Raw genomic sequence first — 19,447 nt, forward strand, 5'->3', positions numbered from 1 at the left:
TCATGGGAGACAGCAGCGTTGATGGAGATGGCGGTGGAGATGGCAGCGGTGTCGATGGAGAAGCCTTCCGGGGGCACTTCCCCGTTCCGGCGGCGTGCCGGAACAGAGACTCCTGTCCCCCAGATCTTGGCTTCGCGATGGCGGCGGCTCTGGAAGGTTTCTGTGGGTTTCGTCGAACGTATCAGGGTTTTCGCGACGGAGGCTTTAAATAGGCGAAGAGGCGGCGCCAGAGGGTCGAAGGGGTGCCCACACCATAGGGTGGCGCGGGCCCCCCCTGGCCGCGCCGGCCTAGGGTTTGGTGGGCCTGTGCCCCCTCTCTGGCAGCTCTCGGGTGTTCTGGATGCTTCCAGGAAAAATAGGAACCTGGGGGTTAATTTCGTCCGATTCCGAGAATATTTCGTTACTAGGATTTCTGAAACCAAAAACAGCAGAAAACAGGAACTGGCACTTCGGCATCTTGTTAATAGGTTAGTTCCAGAAAATGCACGAATATGACATAAAGTGTGCATAAAACATGTAGATAACATCAATAATGTGGCATGGAACATAAGAAATTATCGATACGTCGGAGACGTATCAGCATCCCCAAGCTTAGTTCTGCTCGTCCCGAGCAGGTAAAACGATAACACAGATAATTTCTGGAGTGACATGCCATCATAACCTTGATCATATTATTTGTAAAGCATATGTAGTGAATGCAGCGATCAAAACAATGTATATGACATGAGTAAACAAGTGAATCATATAGCAAAGACTTTTCATGAATAGCACTTCAAGACAAGCATCAATAAGTCTTGCATAAGAGTTAACTCATAAAGCAATAATTCAAAGTAAAGGCATTGAAGCAACACAAAGGAAGATTAAGTTTCAGCGGTTGCTTTCAACTCATAACATGCATATCTCATGGATATTGTCAACATAGAGTAATATAATAAGTGCAATAAGCAAATATGTAGGAATCAATGCACAGTTCACACAAGTGTTTGCTTCTTGAGGTGGAGAGAAATAGGTGAACTGACTCAACAATGAAAGTAAAAGAATGGTCCTCCATAGAGGAAAAGCATCGATTGCTATATTTGTGCTAGTTCTTTGATTTTGAAAACATGAAACAATTTTGTCAACGGTAGTAATAAAGCATATGTATCATGTAAATTATATCTTACAAGTTGCAAGCCTCATGCATAGTGTACTAATAGTGCCCGCACCTTGTCCTAATTAGCTTGGACTACCGGATCATCGCAATGCACATGTTTTAACCAAGTGTCACAAAGGGGTACCTCTATGTCGCCTGTACAAAGGTCTAAGGAGAAAGCTCGCATTGGATTTCTCGCTATTGATTATTCTCAACTTAGACATCCATACCGGGACAACATAGACAACAGATAATGGACTCCTCTTTTATGCATAAGCATGTAACAACAATTAATAATTTTCTCATATGAGATTGAGGATATATGTCCAAAACTGAAACTTCCACCATGGATCATGGCTTTAGTTAGCGGCCCAATGTTCTTCTCTAACAATATGCATGCTTAACCATAAGGTGGTAGATCGCTCTTACTTCAGACAAGACGAACATGCATAGCAACTCACATGAAATTCAACAAAGAGTAGTTGATGGCGTCCCCAGTGAACATGGTTATCGCACAACAAGCAACTTAATAAGAGATAAAGTGCATAATTACATATTCAATACCACAATAGTTTTTAAGCTATTTGTCCCATGAGCTATATATTACAAAGGTGAATGGAATTTTAAAGGTAGCACTCAAGCAATTTACTTTGGAATGGCGGAAAATACCATGTAGTAGGTAGGTATGGTGGACACAAATGGCATAGTGGTTGGCTCAAGTATTTTGGATGCATGAGAAGTATTCCCTCTCGATACAAGGTTTTGGCTAGCAAGGCTTATTTGAAACAAACACAAGGATGAACCGGTGCAGCAAAACTCACATAAAAGACATATTGAAAACATTATAAGACTCTACACCGTCTTCCTTGTTGTTCAAACTCAATACTAGAAATTATCTAGACCTTAGAGAAACCAAATATGCAAACCAAATTTTAGCATGCTCTATGTATTTCTTCATTAATGGGTGCAAAGCATATGATGCAAGAGCTTAAACATGAGCACAACAATTGCCAAGTATCACATTACCCAAGACATTAATAGCAATTACTACATGTATCATTTTCCAATTCCAACCATATAACAATTTAACGAAGCAGTTTCAACCTTCGCCATGAAAATTAAAAGCTAAGAACACATGTGTTCATATGAACCAGTGGAGCGTGTCTCTCTCCCACACAATCATTTATTCAAACAAAAACAAAAACAAGAAACATACAGACGCTCCAAGTAAAGTACATAAGATGTGACCGAATAAAAATATAGTTTCAAGAGAAGGAACCTGATAATTTGTCGATGAAGAAGGGGATGCCTTGGGCATCCCCAAGCTTAGAAGCTTGAGTCTTCTTGATATATGCAGGGGTGAACCACTGGGGCATCCCCAAGCTTAGAGCTTTCACTCTCCTTGATCATAGTATATCATCCTCCTCTCTTGACCCTTGAAAACTTCCTTCACACCAAACTTCTCATAAACTTCATTAGAGGGGTTAGTACATAATCAAAAACTCACATGTTCAGAGGTGACACAATCATTCTTAACAGTTCTGGACATTGCTCAAAGCTACTGGAAGGTAATGGAACAAAGAAATCCACCCAACACAGCGAAAGAAGCAATGCGAAATAAAAGGCAGAATCTATCAAAACAGAACAGTCCGTAAAGACGAATTTTTAATAAATACTTCCGTTGCTCAGATCAGAAAACTCAAAACTAATGAAAGTTGCGTACATATCTGAGGAACACGCACGTAAATTTGCATATTTTTCTGATTTTTCTACAGAGAAAACAGCCCAGATTCGTGACAGATAGAAATCTGTTTCTGCGCAGAAATCCAAATCTAGTATCAACCTTCGATTAGAGGCTTCACTTGGCACAACAAAACACAAAACTAAGATAAGGAGAGGTTGCTACAGTAGTAAACAACTTCCAAGACACAAATATAAAACAAAGTACTGTAGCAAAATAACACATGGGTTATCTCCCAAGAAGTTCTTTCTTAATACCCATTAAGATGGGCTCAGCAGTTTTAATGATGCACTCGCAAGAAATAGTATTTGAAGCAAAAGAGAGCATCAAGAGGCAAATACAAAACACATTTAAGCCTAACATGCTTCCTATGCATAGGAATCTTGTAAATAAACAAGTTCATGAAAAGCAAAGTAACAAGCATAAGAAGATAAAACAAGTGTAGCTTCAAAAATTTCAGCACATAGAGAGGTGTTTTAGTAACATGAAAATTTCTACAACCATATTTTCCTCTCTCATAATAACTTTCAGTAGCATCATGAGCAAACTCAACAATATAACTATCACATAAAGCATTCTTATCATGAGTCTCATGCATAAAATTATTACTCTCCACATAAGCATAATCAACTTTATTAGTTGTAGTGGGAGCAAATTCAACAAAGTAGCTATCATTATTATTCTCATCATCAAATATAGGAGGCATATTGTAATCATAATCAAATTTATCCTCCATAACAGGTGGTACCAAAAGACTACTATCATTATAATCATCATAAATAGGAGGCAAAGTATCATCAAAGTAAATTTTCTCCTCAATGCTTGGGGGACTAAAAAGATCATGAAAACCAGCTTCCCCAAGCTTAGAACTTTCTATATCATTATCAACAATGGTGTTCAAAGCGTTCATACTAATATTACTACCAGCATGCAAATAAGATTTCATAGGTTTTTTAATTTTCGCATCAAACAATCCATGTTTTAAATCAGGAAATAGAATAAGAAGATCATTCTTGTCCATTATGCCAAACTAGTGTAAACAAGAAACAAAAAGTTGCAATTGCAGGATCTAAAGGAAATAGCTTCGAGTACTTATGGCGCCAGAAAATAGCTTAGTAGCCGAGATCCGGAGTGTGAGTACCTTTTACCTTTCCTCCCCGGCAACGGCGCCAGAAAATAGCTTGATGTCTACTTCCCCCTCCTTTTGCTGTAGATAGTGTTGGGCCTCCAAGAGCAGAGGTTTGTAGAACAGCAGCAAGTTTTCCCTTAAGTAGATCACCCAAGGTTTATCGAACTCAGGGAGGAAGAGGTCAAAGATATCCCTCTCATGCAACCCTGCAACCACAAAGCAAGAAGTCTCTTGTGTCCCCAACACACCTAATAGGTGCACTAGTTCGGCGAAGAGATAGTGAAATACAGGTGGTATAAATATATATGAGCAGTAGCAACGGTGCCAGAAAATAGCTTGCTGGCGTGTAGTTGATGGTGGTAGTATTGCAGCAGTAGTAACGCAGTAAAACAGTAAACAAGCAGCGATAGCAGTATTTAGGGACAAGGCCTAGGGATCAGACTTTCACTAGTGGACACTCTCAACATTGATCACATAACAGAATAGATAAATGCATACTCTACACTCTTGTTGGATGATGAACACATTGCGTAGGATTACACGAACCCTCAATGCCAGAGTTAACAGGCTCCACAATTCAATGTTCATATTTAAGTAACCTTAGAGTGTAAGATAGATCAATACGACTAAACCAAGTACTAACGTAGCATGCACACTGTCACCTTCATGCTAAGAAAGGAGGAATAGATCACATCAATACTATCATAGCAATAGTTAACTTCGCAATCTACAAGAGATCATGATCATAGCATAAACCAAGTACTAACACGGATGCACACACTGTCACCATTACACCGTGCAGGAGGAATAAAACTACTTTAATAACATTGCTAGAGTAGGACATAGATAAATTGTGATACAAATATATTGCAATCATAAAGAGATATAAATAAGCACTTCACTATGCCATTCATAACAGTGAATAAGTATTCTGTGAAATATAGCCTAAGAGACCCACACGGTGCACACACTGTCACCTTTACACACGTGGGACAAGGAGTCTCCGGAGATCACATAAGTAAAATTCACTTGACTAGCATAATGACATCTAGATTACAAGCATCATCATATGAATCTCAATCATGTAAGGCAGCTCATGAGATTATTGTATTGAAGTACATAGGAGAGAGATGAACCACATAGCTACCGGTACAGCCCCGAGCCTCGATGGAGAACTACTCCCTCCTCATGGGAGACAGCAGCATTGATGGAGATGGCGGTGGAGATGGCAGCGGTGTCGATGGAGAAGCCTTCCGGGGGCACTTCCCCGTTCCGGCGGCGTGCCGGAACAGAGACTCCTGTCCCCCAGATCTTGGCTTCGCGATGGCGGCGGCTCTGGAAGGTTTCTGTGGGTTTCGTCGAACGTATCAGGGTTTTCGCGACGGAGGCTTTAAATAGGCGAAGAGGCGGCGCCAGAGGGTCGAAGGGGTGCCCACACTATAGGGTGGCGCGGGGCCCCCCTGGCCGCGCCTGCCTAGGGTTTGGTGGGCCTGTGCCCCCTCTCTGGCGGCTCTCGGGTGTTCTGGATGCTTCCGGGTAAAATAGGAACCTGGGCTTTGATTTCGTCCGATTCCGAGAATATTTCGTTACTAGGATTTCTGAAACCAAAAACAGCAGAAAACAGGAACTGGCACTTCGGCATCTTGTTAATAGGTTAGTTCCAGAAAATGCACGAATATGACATAAAGTGTGCATAAAACATGTAGATAACATCAATAATGTGGCATGGAACATAAGAAATTATCGATACGTCGGAGACGTATCAGCGCCTCGCCTGGAAAATTGATGAACTTCTTTTTCCATAGAATGAACTGGCGCTTGACATCTCCAAGTCTTTTCTCCCCATCGGGTGTGGCTATGTCAATCTCCAGGTCCTCAAACCCTTGGACTATGTCTTCCACCGTGACACGAGCATAACCATCTTCAAAGGGGTTGTTGTGGTGGAGCGCTCCAGGTATACAGGGTAAAGAAGTGCCGATGGCTACCTTCATGGAAATGTTCCCCATTGGATAATGCAGATCACATTGTTTCATCTCCTTTACATCGTCCACGGGGTAGCGAGGAGGCTCCGGTGCAGTAATATCGATCGTCGGTGCATTAGCACCAGTCGGGGCCAGCAAGGGTGCATTAGCATCAGCCGATGGGGCCTCCGTGGAAGCCACGCTGCTTCTTCGCTGCTGGCTTCCGATATCCGCTGGATGATTTTCATGCGTCCCAGCTGCCGATCTTTCTTGTACTAGTACATGTAACATTTTCTTCATCTCATTGAATTCCGATGCCAAGGGCGCCACAACATCTGCATCCCGATCCGTCTTTCTCTTACGGCTTCTGTAACTGTACGGGTCATTTTCCTGGGAAAACCCTACTTTCCACGGAATGGCGCATTTGCCTCGTACACGTCCTCCGTGTTCAGGATTCCCGAGGGCAAATGTCAGCGCGTCGTTCTCTTTGTTGAACCTGATCTTCCCCTCTTGTGCTTTGGTCACTGCGTCAATAAGGGCTTCGGTGGGTTTAAACTTTGTCGGTGAACACACTCCCCTGTCACCGGGTCTAGCGATCTGCCATGCCCGTACCACCAGCTTTTGGGCCTTGGGTCCCATCCCTCTGTACCTAGAGGGATTCCTCGCTGCCTCAGGTCATCTTCCATCTTCTGCCACTTAGGCTACGAAAGGCGGTATCCTCCTGGCCCCATAATATGATTGTACGTTTTCTTGGCCGCATTTACCTTATTTTTTTCCGATATGGCCTTGAACTGCTCCGATTGCTTTTGCCTCACAAATTCGGGACAATCATCTTTCAACTTCTCATACTGTCCATTGAAATCCGGAGTCTTCCCATTCTTGACATATTTATCCGCTAAATTTTTCTTGTAGGTCCGGAATGCTTCGGCCATCTTCTGAAGAGCGAACTCTTTGACTACCATCCTCCTCTGACGTCCTCCCTCTACCTCGTTCCCCTGTTCATCGTATTTGTTCAATTCCGGAGGTAGAATGAAATGCTCCATAAGCTTTCTCCATCATTCCTTTTTCGTTCTCTTGCTTACAAAACTGAAACCAACACGCGCCTTCACTTGGTCATGCCATTCCTGGATGGTGATCGGGATGTTGTCTCAATGACCCCGCATTGGTTGATGAACTTGGTATATGTCGCTTCGGGCTCCAGCGGCCTGCCGGTTGCACTAATAACATCGATGTTAAATGTTACTCCTTGCTTCAGCGTCTTGGTTTTGCCACGCTTTGTCTTCACCGATTTTTTTGACGATCCGGCCGAGGGCTAAAATAAGAAAGAGAGTTGCGTTAATACACATATTTATTCAAATCAGTAAATTTGTATCACCAGAGGAGCTCAATGTATATATATACCTCGCCGGAGGTGGTTGCTAATTGCTTATCTCCATCGTCGTTTGTCGACGGTTGATCTCTATCGATAGTGTCCGTTCCTTCGTCATCACCTTGTTTACAACCTTCGCCTTCACCGTCAAGGTTTAGATAAGAAGAGACATACTCTTCTTCTTCTTCGGTCGGCACATAAGTAATGTCGCCGTTTATGATGCCGAAAAGATGTGCCTCAGCTTTCGCATTATAGTTTTCCCTAATCGGGTCGGCTCTATCGTCCGCCATATGTGTCACTCCTGAAAACATGTAGTAAAAACTAATTAATCCTGGCGGTGGCGAAAGGGGGGTGGTGGCGGTGGTGAAAGGGCGGTGGCGAAAGGGGGGCGGCGGTGGTGAAAGGGCGGTGGCCCTCACCACCCCCTCCGTATACACGCAGGGTCGGTGTGTACATGCATGTCTCTCTCTCTCTATCTCTAAAAAAACAAAAAAAAACCGCGCGTATATGGAGGGGGCGGGGGCGGCGCCTCGCCGCCCCCACCCCCTCCGTATAAGCGCGGGGTACCGATTCCGCTTGCTTTAACATTTTTGTTAAGTTTAATTTTTGTTAATATTATAAATTTGCTGACATTTTGCTAAGTAAAATAACTAATTCATGTTAAGTTATTTTTTGTTAAGTTATTTATTTGTTAAGTTAGAAAAAAAAACGAGAGAGATGCAGGGGCGCCGTGTACTGTGGCGCGCCCCGCCGTCTCTCTCTCGCGCGCGGCGCGGTAGGGTGGGCGGCGGCGGATCGAGGCGGTCGGCACGCGCGTGGTGGTCATGCATCGCGGCGCGCGCGTGGTGTGTGGCGGCGTGTGTGCAGCGGCGCGGAGATTGAGGCGGCCGGAGGCGTTCGCGGCGCGCGGCCGGCGTCGGCGCGCGGCTGGCGTCGGCGCGCAGAGAGATCGACGACGTACGGGGCCGGCGGCGGCGCGGTCTTCGAGGGCGGCGGCAGTCGTCGAGTGGTCGATGGCGGTGGCTTGCAGAGGGCTGGCGGGCAGCCTGACGGCGTCGTCGAGTAGGGCGAGCAGGGCGAGAAGATCGACGGAGAAGACGGTAATGAACCGCCGTCCGCGGCACGCGTTATTTATACCGTCGGGCCTTTAGTCGCGGTTGGCCACACCAACCGCGACTAGAGACATTTTCGCCCGAATTCTTCCCGCAGAAAGGACCTTTAGTCGCGGTTAGCGAGGCCAACTGCAACTAAAGGCCTTTTTTCAAAAATCTTTTCATTTCTAAATGTTAAAAATACAAATAATATATCAAAACATTCATAAAAATAAAACTAATTCACTTCTAAATGTTAAAAATACAAATAATATATCAAAAAATTCAGAAAAATAAAACTAATTCATTTCAAAATCTTAAAAATACAAATAATATATCAAAAATCAGAAAAATAAATTTCTTCCCGCCTCTGTCTTCCCACCCCCTCTTCCCACCAGTTCTTCCCGCCTCTGTCTTTCCGCCCCCTCTTCCCACCATTTCTTCCCGTCCATCTCTGTCTTCTGCCCCCCTCTTCCCACCAGTTCTTCCCGGCCGCCTCTGTCTTCCCGCCCCCTCTTCTCGCCAGTTCTTCCCGCCTCTGTCTTTCCGCCCCCATCTTCCCACCAGTTCTTCCCGGCTGCCTCTGTCTTCCCGCCCCCCTCTTCCCGCCAGTTCTTCCCGCCTTTGTCTTCCCGCCCCCTCTTCCCGCCAGTTCTTCCCGACCGCCTCTGTCTTCCTGCCCCCTCTTTCACGGGCTTGCAGGAAAAAAATTCCGAGGAGCAACTTCTGAAGATGTCGTAGGGCGTGTGCACCGAAGACATCTTCGAGAAGCTGCGCCACGGGAGATTTTCCAACCCTTTACTCCATCCATGGGGATAAAACTCTCCCTACCTGCTAGGTTGGCTTGTTGGTCTGCTTGCCAAGGCGTATCGATGTTCCTTTTATAGGCACGGCGCCGCTTCTGCTTTGTTTTGTTCCTCCGACATGGCGTCGTGAGCTACATGCTTTATCTCATCGAGCAGTGCGTCCACCCACGCGTCCTTATCCTGCCGACAGCTTTAGTCACGGTTGCACCCTCCAGCCGGGACTAAAGCTTACCCAAACATCCTTATCCCACCGACAGTTTTATTAGATGATACAAAACCACCTTTAGTCCCGGTTGCACCCACCATAGTCAAGTTCCCATATCTCCTCTATGTAACCATAATATGTGAGCTTCTGCCCATTCTCGGTTGCCGCATCAAAGCGAACACCACTGTTTTAGTTGGTGCTCTTTTTATCTTCGGCGATCGTGTAAAATATATTCCCATTTATCTTGTACCCTTGGAAAGTCGTTATAGTCGAAGATGGTGTCTTGGCCAACATGTACAACTGATCTCCAACATCATTGTCATTCATTAAATGTTTTCTCAACCAACTGCCGAAAGTCTCCATGTGGGTCTTTCTAATCCAGGATTCAGGCTTCCCCGGGTTGTCCGAGCGTAAAATATTCTTGTGTTCTCTCGAAGTACGGAGCCACCAAGCTGGAATTGGTCAGAACTGTGTGGTGTGCTTCAGTCATAGAATGGCTATCCATACATATCGTTGATTTCCTTCCGATCGTGCCTTTTCCACTTAGTCTCCCCTCGTGCCGTGATCGAGGAAGACCAATCGGCTTAAGGTTAGGAACAAAGTCAACACAAAACTCAATTACCTCCTCATATCCATAGCCCTTGGCGATGCTTCCTTCTGGGCTAGCACGGTTACGAACATATTTCTTTAATACTCCCATGAACCTCTCAAAGGGAAACATATTGTGTAGAAATATAGGACCGAGAATGGAAATCTCTTCGACTTGGTGAACCAGGAGGTGCGTCATAATATTGAAGAAGGATGGCGGGAACACCAACTCGAAACTAACAAGACATTGGACCACATTGTTCTATAACAGTGGTAGATCTTCTGGATTGATTACCTTCTGAGAGATTGCATTGAGGAATGCACATAGCTTCACAATGGCTACTCGAACATTTTCCGGTAGGAGCCCCCTCAAAGCAATCGGAAGCAATTGCGTCATAATCACGTGGCAGTCGTGAGACTTCAGGTTTTGGAACTTTTTGTCCACCATGTTTATTATTCCCTTTATATTTGACGAGAAGCCAGACGGGACCTTCATACTGCTCATGCATTCAAAAAAGATGACCTTCTCTTCTTAGGTAAGAGAGTAGCTGGCACGACATTGAAACCATTCCGGATGCCGGTCATCAGGGTCTTTCAAATGTTGCTGGTCCTTCTGTGCTTCCTTTGTATCATTTGTCTTCCCATACACGCCCAAGAATCTTAGCAGGTTCACGCAAATATTGTTTGTAACATGCATCACATCGATTGCAGAGCGGACATCTAGGACTTTCCAATATTCTAGCTCCCAAAATATAGATTTCTTCTTCCACATGGGTGTGTGCCCGTCAGCTCCCTGCGGAACTGATTGTCCGCCAGGACCTGATAACCCACAAGTATAGGGGATCGCAACAGTCTTCGAGGGAAGTAAAACCCAAATTTATTGATTCGACACAAGGTGAGCCAAAGAATACTTGAAAGCCTTAACAGCGGAGTTGTCAATTCAGCTGCACCTGGAAACAGACTTGCTCGCAAGAGTTTATCAGTAGTAACAGTTTTATAGCAGTAGCAGTAGTGAAATAATAGCAGCAGAGTAACAAAGACAGCAGTAGTGATTATAGTAAACAACGAGATTAAAATACTGCAGGCACAGGGATGGATGACGGGCATTGCATGGATGAGAGAAACTCATGTAACAATCAAAGCAGGGCATTTGCAGATAATAATAAAACGGTGTCCAAGTACTAAGCAATCCATAGGCTTGTGTTCCGTTTATAGTCGTACGTGCTCGCAATGAGAAACTTGCACAACATCTTTTGTCCTACCAGCCGGTGGCAGCCGGGCCTCTAGGGAATCTACTGGATATTAAGGTACTCCTTTTAATAAAGTACCAGAGCAAAGCATTAACACTCCGTGAACACATGTGATCCTCACATCACTGCCTTCCCCTCCGGTTGTCCCGATTTCTGTCACTTCGGGGCCTCGGGTTCCGGACAGCGACATGTGTATACAACTTGCAGGTAAGATCATAAAATAATGCATATCATGATGAAACAATAACATGTTCAGATCTGAGATCATGGCACTCGGGCCCTAGTGACAAGCATTAAGCATAACAAGTTGCAACAATATCATCAAAGTACCAATTACGGACACTAGGCACTATGCCCTAACAATCTTATGCTATTACATGACCAATCTCATCCAATCCCTACCATCCCCTTCAGCCTACGGCGGGGGAATTACTCACACATGGATGGGGGAAACATTGTTGGTCGATGGAGAAGCGTCGGTGGTGATGATGGCGATGATCTCCTCCAATTCCCCGTCCCGGCGGAGTGCCAGAATGGAGTTTCTGGTCCCGAGACGGATTTTCGCGACGGTGGCGGCGTACTGGATGGTTTCTGGCGACTTCGACTTCCCGTCTCGCGTTTTTAGATCGAAACCCTTATGTAGTCTAGAGGAGGGCATCAGAGGCCAGCCGAGGAGGCCACACAGTAGGGCGGCGCGCCCCCCTCCTGGGCCGCACCGGCCTAGTGTCTGGGGTCCTGGGCCTCCCCCAGGTATGCCCTTCTGGCTCCGTGATTCTTCTGGAAAAATAAGCCCTTGGACATAAATTCTGAGGGTTTTCCTGAAAATTGAATTTCTGCACAAAAACGAGACATCAGAGCAATTCTGCTGAAAACAGCGTTAGTCCGTGTTAGTTGTATCCAAAATACACAAATTAGAGGCAAAACAATAGCAAAAGTGTTCGGGAAAGTAGATACGTTTTGGACGTATCAACTTCCCCCAAGCTTAGCTTATTGCTTGTCCTCAAGCAATTCAGTTAACAACTGAGTGCGATAAAAGAACTTTCAGGAACACATTTGCTCATATGATGTAAATATTCTCATGACATGGAAAAGTGCTTAGGCAATTCATAATAAGATACATGCAAATAAGATCATCCAATAGCTATGTCAATCATGGAAAGGTACCAACAGATTAATAACAAGCATCATGAATCATGTCTATCAGCAGGATTGCAATGTTCATAAAAGGATATGATAAAGTGGTATCTCACTTGCCCGTATTTGATCAGCAAAACATAAATGCTCAGGCACCTCTGAAGTTCATAGAAAGACTAGAAATAGAGATTGTCAAAGATAAAAGCATCAAAGTTATGCCACAGTCAATCATATTTTGGGACAAGCATATTATACTAAGAATGACAGTTGTGCTCTCAAGAAAGTGCTCAAAGAAAGTATGGAGACACAACATGAAAGTAAAAGATTGACCCTTCGCAGAGGGAAGCAGGGATTAACATGCGCTAGAGCTTTTCATTTTTAAAACAGGAGTAAAATTATTTTGAGAGGTGTTTGTTGTTGTCAACGAATGGTAATGGGTACACCAACTACCTCGCCAACCAGACTTTCAAGAGCGGCTCCCATGAAGGACGTTATTTCTACCAGCAAGGTAGATCATCCCTCTTCTCTTTTGTTTACACACGTATTTTAGTTTTATTATAGTTGCCACTCCCCCCAACCTTTGCTTACACAAGCCATGGCTAACCGAATCCTCGAGTGCCTTCCATCAATCTCATACCATGGAGGAGTGTCTATTTGCAAAATGAAGTTGCTTACTGATGAATCAGGGCAAAACATGTGAAGAGAATTATTAATGAAGTTTGATTAATTGGGGCTGGGAACCCCGTTGCCAGCTCTTTTTGCAAAATTATTGGATAAGCGGATGTGCCACTAGTCCATTATGAAAGTCTGTCAAAAGTAAATGACAAGGTTGAAAGATAAACACCACATACTTCCTCATGAGCTATAAAACATTAACACAAATTGAGAAGCATTTTGAAGGTTTAAAGGTAGTGCATGAGAATTTACTTGGAATGGTTTGAAATGCCATGCATAGGTATTTATGGTGGACACTTTGGAACAACTTGGTTTTCAGGGGTTTGGAAGCACGAGCAGCATTCCCGCTCAGTACAAGTGAAGGCTAGCAATAGACTGGGGAGCGACAAATCAAGAGAGCGATCCTTTGTCATAATCATGCTTGCAGCAAAATAAATTAACTGAGGCATAAAAGTGATACAAGAACTCTGAAGCAAAGTAAATCATCGAGGCTTAATTGACTTTTGTTCTGTCATATGCATGCGTGAGCATGTGCCAAGTCAATTCAAATGAATTATTCAGAGGAGGATACCACATTGTCATACCTATTTATGAATAAAACAATGCAAGCAAACATCCATGACATGCTACTCATATTTATAAACTGGAGCTAAACATGAGAGATCATGAACTACTAGACTTTCTTAAATGACATATACCTCACATGAACCAACTAAGCATGCTCACATGGATGAGTATATGTTCAAAAATGAAAACAAATAGAGTTCATACCAGCCTCTCACCACAGTCGAATTGTCGTAGATCGTCATTATTGCCTTTCACTTGTGTAGCTTGAATAATATGAAATGAAAACCACGCTCCAGCCACCGAAGACCATTGAACTCATAATGAACTTTACAAAACCAAAGAAGAACAACAAATATTTTTGGTGTTTTCGAATTGGAAACAAGAACAAAAGGAACAAGCAAACAAAGCAAAATCTTTTTGGATTTTCTTATAGCAAACTAACGATAGCAAATAAAGCAAAATAAGAGCAAGAAACCAAAATAAACAAATGGTGAAGAGAAACAACAGAAATATTTTTGGTCTTTTTGTGTTTTAGGAAAGAAACAAAGCAAAAACAAGAAAATGAAAACTAGAAGAGTCGCATAAACACAAAGCAACATAATTTCGTCAAACTTGATAGCAGTACAGTAATCGATTTTTAAGAAATTCTTCCGCTCCCCAGCTCGAAACGTGTTCAACTAATGAAAGTTAGATAACAACCTGGGGAACATGCAAAAAAATTGGCTTCGCAAAATAACATTCTGGCTGTTTTTGAGAATTTTTTTGGTAACAGTCCAGAATCAGTTTTCAGGCAGCACTTCCCCAAATATCATCTCCCTCTTATTAGAAAACCACTTAAAGAAGCTAAACAAGTATATACAAGTATCCAGCAACCATAATATGCGAAGAATGAGTGATGCCGGTATACCTCCCCCCAAGCTTAGGCTTTTGGCCTAAGTGGAGTTCAACTCCAGCGAGGGTCAGTGTTCCACGCCGGTGGATCATACATGGTGTAGTCACCGTAAGGTCCTGGTGCAGAAGAAAAGTGCGAAGGCTCCAAATGCCCAAAATGTTGATGCAAAGAACTTGCTGCATCGGATGATGAGTCGAGGTGTTCCTCGGCCTCCTCCGTGCCGTCTCTTGCATGATGGCCATCTCCCTCCAAGTATGCATTCAGTTCACCTTATGTGACTGACCAATCCTTCCTGGAATCAAAGTTAAATAGAACAGGTGCAGGCAATCCTACTAGTATTTCAGTTTTCTTAGTTGTTCTCCAAGTTTTCTTATAAAATGTTATCCTGTAAGACAGGTTACTCAAATTAGACGAATCAGAAACAAATTCATGTTTAATCATGGAGACTATGTCAAGTTTCTCTACGGAAAGCTGAATATCAAGATGGTGAGGTTCTACACCATGCATAGCTATTAAACGAGAGGCGATGAGACCTCCGAAAATTCCTCCCTTCTCACGGTTAGTAGCAAGTCTATAGGCTATCAAAGCTCCCAAATTATAAGTCCTATCACCTTGTAATGCGGCAGCTAGAAAGGCTAAATCCTGGATAGATAACTTACTTGCATTCTTTCTAGCAAGAACGCACTTGGTGGTGAAATAAGCAAAGTAACGAATAGCTGGGAGTTGGATACTACTAATTTTACCACCCTCCTCTGAGAAGCTTCTTCCATGACAAATCATCTTGTAGTGATTCAAGAGCTCTTGCGGCGATCCCCTCATCTTCTCGCACGATCCCCATTGCGGCACTCTAATGGCTGCACAAAAATCATTGAAAGGCAAGTTGACAGTTTTATTATAAATTTTGTACCGAATTATGGGGTTAGATACAGACATAGTCAATTTTGCATATTGGCATGGTTCATCAACAACAAAATCATCCAATCCTGCACGAGAAATTAGATCTTGAACATCTCGCTAGATTCCTGCACTTCTCATAAAATCTGTGCACGGATAGTAAGAGGGGTATACTCCCTCTTCGCGGCGAACTCTCATGACTTGTTGCACCTCCAATTCTTGTTGGTTTAGTTGATGCCTATTCCACTCCATTTTCTGAAATTTTTCAACAAACAATATAATATTTGATTTGGTGACATGTAATTGAGGGAAACTACTATATGAACTTGCTAGAGTACTCAGCATGCATCAAAACTAGTTTCTACAACTTAGAACAAGCATGCAAGCTCACTAAACATGTTACCTACAGCAGCAAAATATTCAAGATATACTCAACCAAACAAAATTCTACTTGGATAATCGGAGGAGTCACATACCGGAGAGCAAATGTGCCAAATTTCAGACAGAAATCTGAGCTGAGCAAAGAGATCGAGAAATCTTGAGCTCTTGAGCAGAAACACGAGTGAGACAAAGCTGGTGCTGGTTTTTTCGGGAGAGAGAAGAGAGTGGGAGGAAGAGATGAATAAGTGAGGCAAGGAGGGGCCCACACGCCAGGGTGGCGCGCCCCCCTTGCTGGCCGCGCCTGCCTATGGGGTGCCACCCTGGGGTGCCCCACTAGTCATCCCCAGGTTCTCCCAGGTGCCTCTTCGAAAAATAAGACCAACGGTATAGTTTTTGTGAATTTTTGAAAATTTTAAAAAATGCACATTTCTGGGTATTAAATTTATTATTACTGGGCAGAAAAAGATTTTGAAATCTCTAATTAACTAACGAACTTTGCAAAACAAAAGTGCTACAGTAAGTAGAACAAGTGGAGGATGAAAGAGATGTTGTTTACCTCCTCTATGCATATAAAAAGTATTTGTTAACAAGGTTGATCAAGTCTTGCCACCAAATAAATTTTACATAGCATAAGAAGAAATAAACCTCAAATCAATCATGTTACCTTTAATTGTATTGATATGGATCCAATCATAAGATTTTGATATCCTTCTTTAGGCTCATATATAGGACAATCAATAGTTCCCACTTTGATAGTTCTCACATTAGAAATGGTATTAACTCCACATACTTTATCAATCCTCTTGGGGAAATAAACGGTATGCTCCTTGTCATCAACATTGAAAGTAACTTTTCCTTTATTGCAATCAATAACGGCCCCTGCGGTGTTAAGAAAAGGTCTCCCAAGAATAATAGACATATTATCATCTTCAGGCATTTCCAACACAACAAAATCAGTTAATATCAAGCAGTTATTAGTAACTTGAATAGGAACATCCTCACATATACCAACAGGAATAGCAGTAGATTTATCAGCCATTTGCAAAGATATATCAGTCGGTATCAACTTATCTAAATAAAGTCTCTTATAAATAGAAAAAGGCATAACACTAACACCTGCTCCCAAATCACATAGAGCAGTTCTAACATAATTATTCTTGATAGAACAAGGAATTGTCGGTATACCTGGGTCGCCCAACTTCTTTGGAACTTTGCCATTGAAAGAGTAATTAGCAAGCATAGTGGAAATCTCCTCATTAGGAATTTTCCTTTTGTTAGTGACAATATCTTTCATATACTTTGAATAAGGAGGCAATTTAATAGCATCAGTCAAAGGGATTTGCAAGAATAAAGGTTTCATCCAATCGGAAAATTTATTATAATGTTCTTCTTCCTTTGATTTTAGTTTCTTAGCAGGAAAAGGCATTTGCTTTTGTACCCAAGGTTCCCTTTCATTACGATGTTTCTTATAAATAAAATCTTCTTTAGTATACTTTTAATTTTTAGCATGCTTTTCAGGTTCATCTTCAACTTCTTCTTTATCAGAAGCATCATTCTTATCATTATCATTATCATGTTCATTACCACTTTCAGTTTCAGCGTCGAAATAGAAATACTATTAGGATCATTAACAGGTTCAGTGGATTCTACAACATTTTTATGTTTCTTCTTCTTTTTCTTAGAAGGAGTACTAGTTTCAATTCGTTGAGAATCTTGTTCAACTCTCTTGGGATGCCCTTCAGGATATAGAGGATCATGAGTAGAAACACTGCCTCTAGTTGTTACTTCATAAGCATGTTTCTCTTTAGAATTATTTTTTAACAAGTCATTTTGCACTTTAGTGAGTTGATCAATTTGAGTTTGAACCATATGAAAATGTTTAACAAGCATCTTAACATCATTGGAGGTTCTCTCCACAATATCATGCAAATTACTAATAGCTTGAGAATTTTCCATTAAATGATTCTCTACTCTCATATTAAAATTTTCTTGCTTAACAATATAATTATCAAACTCATCTAAGCATTGAGCAGGAGATTTCGAATACGGAATATCTTCCCTAGTAAAGCGTTGAAGAGAGTTTACCTCAATCATGGATGAAGGGGGAACTATCTTACATAGATCTTCTATGGGAGGTAAGTTCTTCACATCTTCAGATTTAATACCTTTCTCCTTAAGAGATTTCTTGGCTTCCTGATGTCTACGGGAGCTTCTATTCTTGTAGACAGTGTTGAGCCTCCAAGAGCAGAGGTTTGTAGAACAGCAGCAAGTTTCCCTTAAGTGGATCACCCAAGGTTTATCGATCTCAGGGAGGAAGAGGTCAAAGATATCCCTCTCAAGCAACCCTGCAACCACAAAGCAAGAAGTCTCTTGTGTCCCCAACACACCTAATACAATAGGTGCACTAGTTCGGCGAAGAGATAGTGAGATACAAATAATATGGATGAGTATGAGTGATAATAGCAATCCGAGTAAAATATGGCGGCGAGTAAACATTCAACAAAACAGTAAACAAACGGAGATTCGATGCTTGGAAGCAAGGCCCAGGGATCCTGCTTTCACTAGTGGACACTCTCAACAATGATCACATAATAGGACTACTCTACACCCTCTTGTTGGATGATGAACACCATTGTGTAGGATTACACGAACCCTCAATGCCGGAGTTAACAAGCTCCACAATATTCAATGTTCATATTTAAATAACCTTAGAGTGCAAGATAGATCAACACAACCAAACCAAGTACTAACATAGCATGCACACTTCTACCATCACACTATGAAAGGAGGAATAGATCGCATCAATACCATCATAGTAATAGTTAACTTCATAATCTACAAGAGATCACAATCATAGCATAAACCAAGTACTTCATGATGCACACACTGCCAACATTACATCATGGAGGAGGAATAGACTACTTTAATAACATCACTAGAGTAGCACATAGATGATATTCAACTTGATCACAAAGAGAGAGAGAGAGATGAACCACATAGCTACAGCGGAGCCCTCAGCCCCGGGGGTGAATTACTCCCTCCTCATCATGGAGGCAGCGATGGCGGTGAAGATGGCGGTGGAGACGGCGGTGGAGATGGCTTCGGGGGCAATTCCCCGTCCCGGCAGGGTGCTGGAACAGAGAGTTCTGTCCCCCGAATTGGACTTTCACGATGGCGGCGGCTCTGGATGGTTTTCTCTGTTTTCGTCCAACTCCTCGAGGTTTTTAGGTCAGGGACGATTATATAGGCGGAGAGTCGGAGTCGGAAGGTCAACGAGGCGACGACACCATAGGGGGGTGCGGGCCACCCCCAGGCCGCGCCGGCCTATGGTCTGGTGGGCCTGTGGCTCCCCTCTGGCGACTCTCGGGTGTTCTGGATGCTTCCGGGGATTCTAAGATCTTTGGCGTTGATTTCGTCCGATTCCGAGAATATTTCTTTACTAGGATTTCTGAAACCAAAAACAGCAGAAAACAGCAACTGGCCTTTCGGCATCTCGTCAATAGGTTAGTTCCGGAAAACGCATAATAATGACATAAAGTGTGAACCAAACATGTCGGTATTGTCATAAAACAAGCATGGAACATCAGAAATTATAGATACGTTGGAGATGTATCAGCATCCCCAAGCTTAGT

Source organism: Lolium perenne, chromosome 7, assembly GCF_019359855.2.
Source record: "Lolium perenne isolate Kyuss_39 chromosome 7, Kyuss_2.0, whole genome shotgun sequence".
Classification (NCBI taxonomy): Eukaryota; Viridiplantae; Streptophyta; class Magnoliopsida; order Poales; family Poaceae; genus Lolium; species Lolium perenne.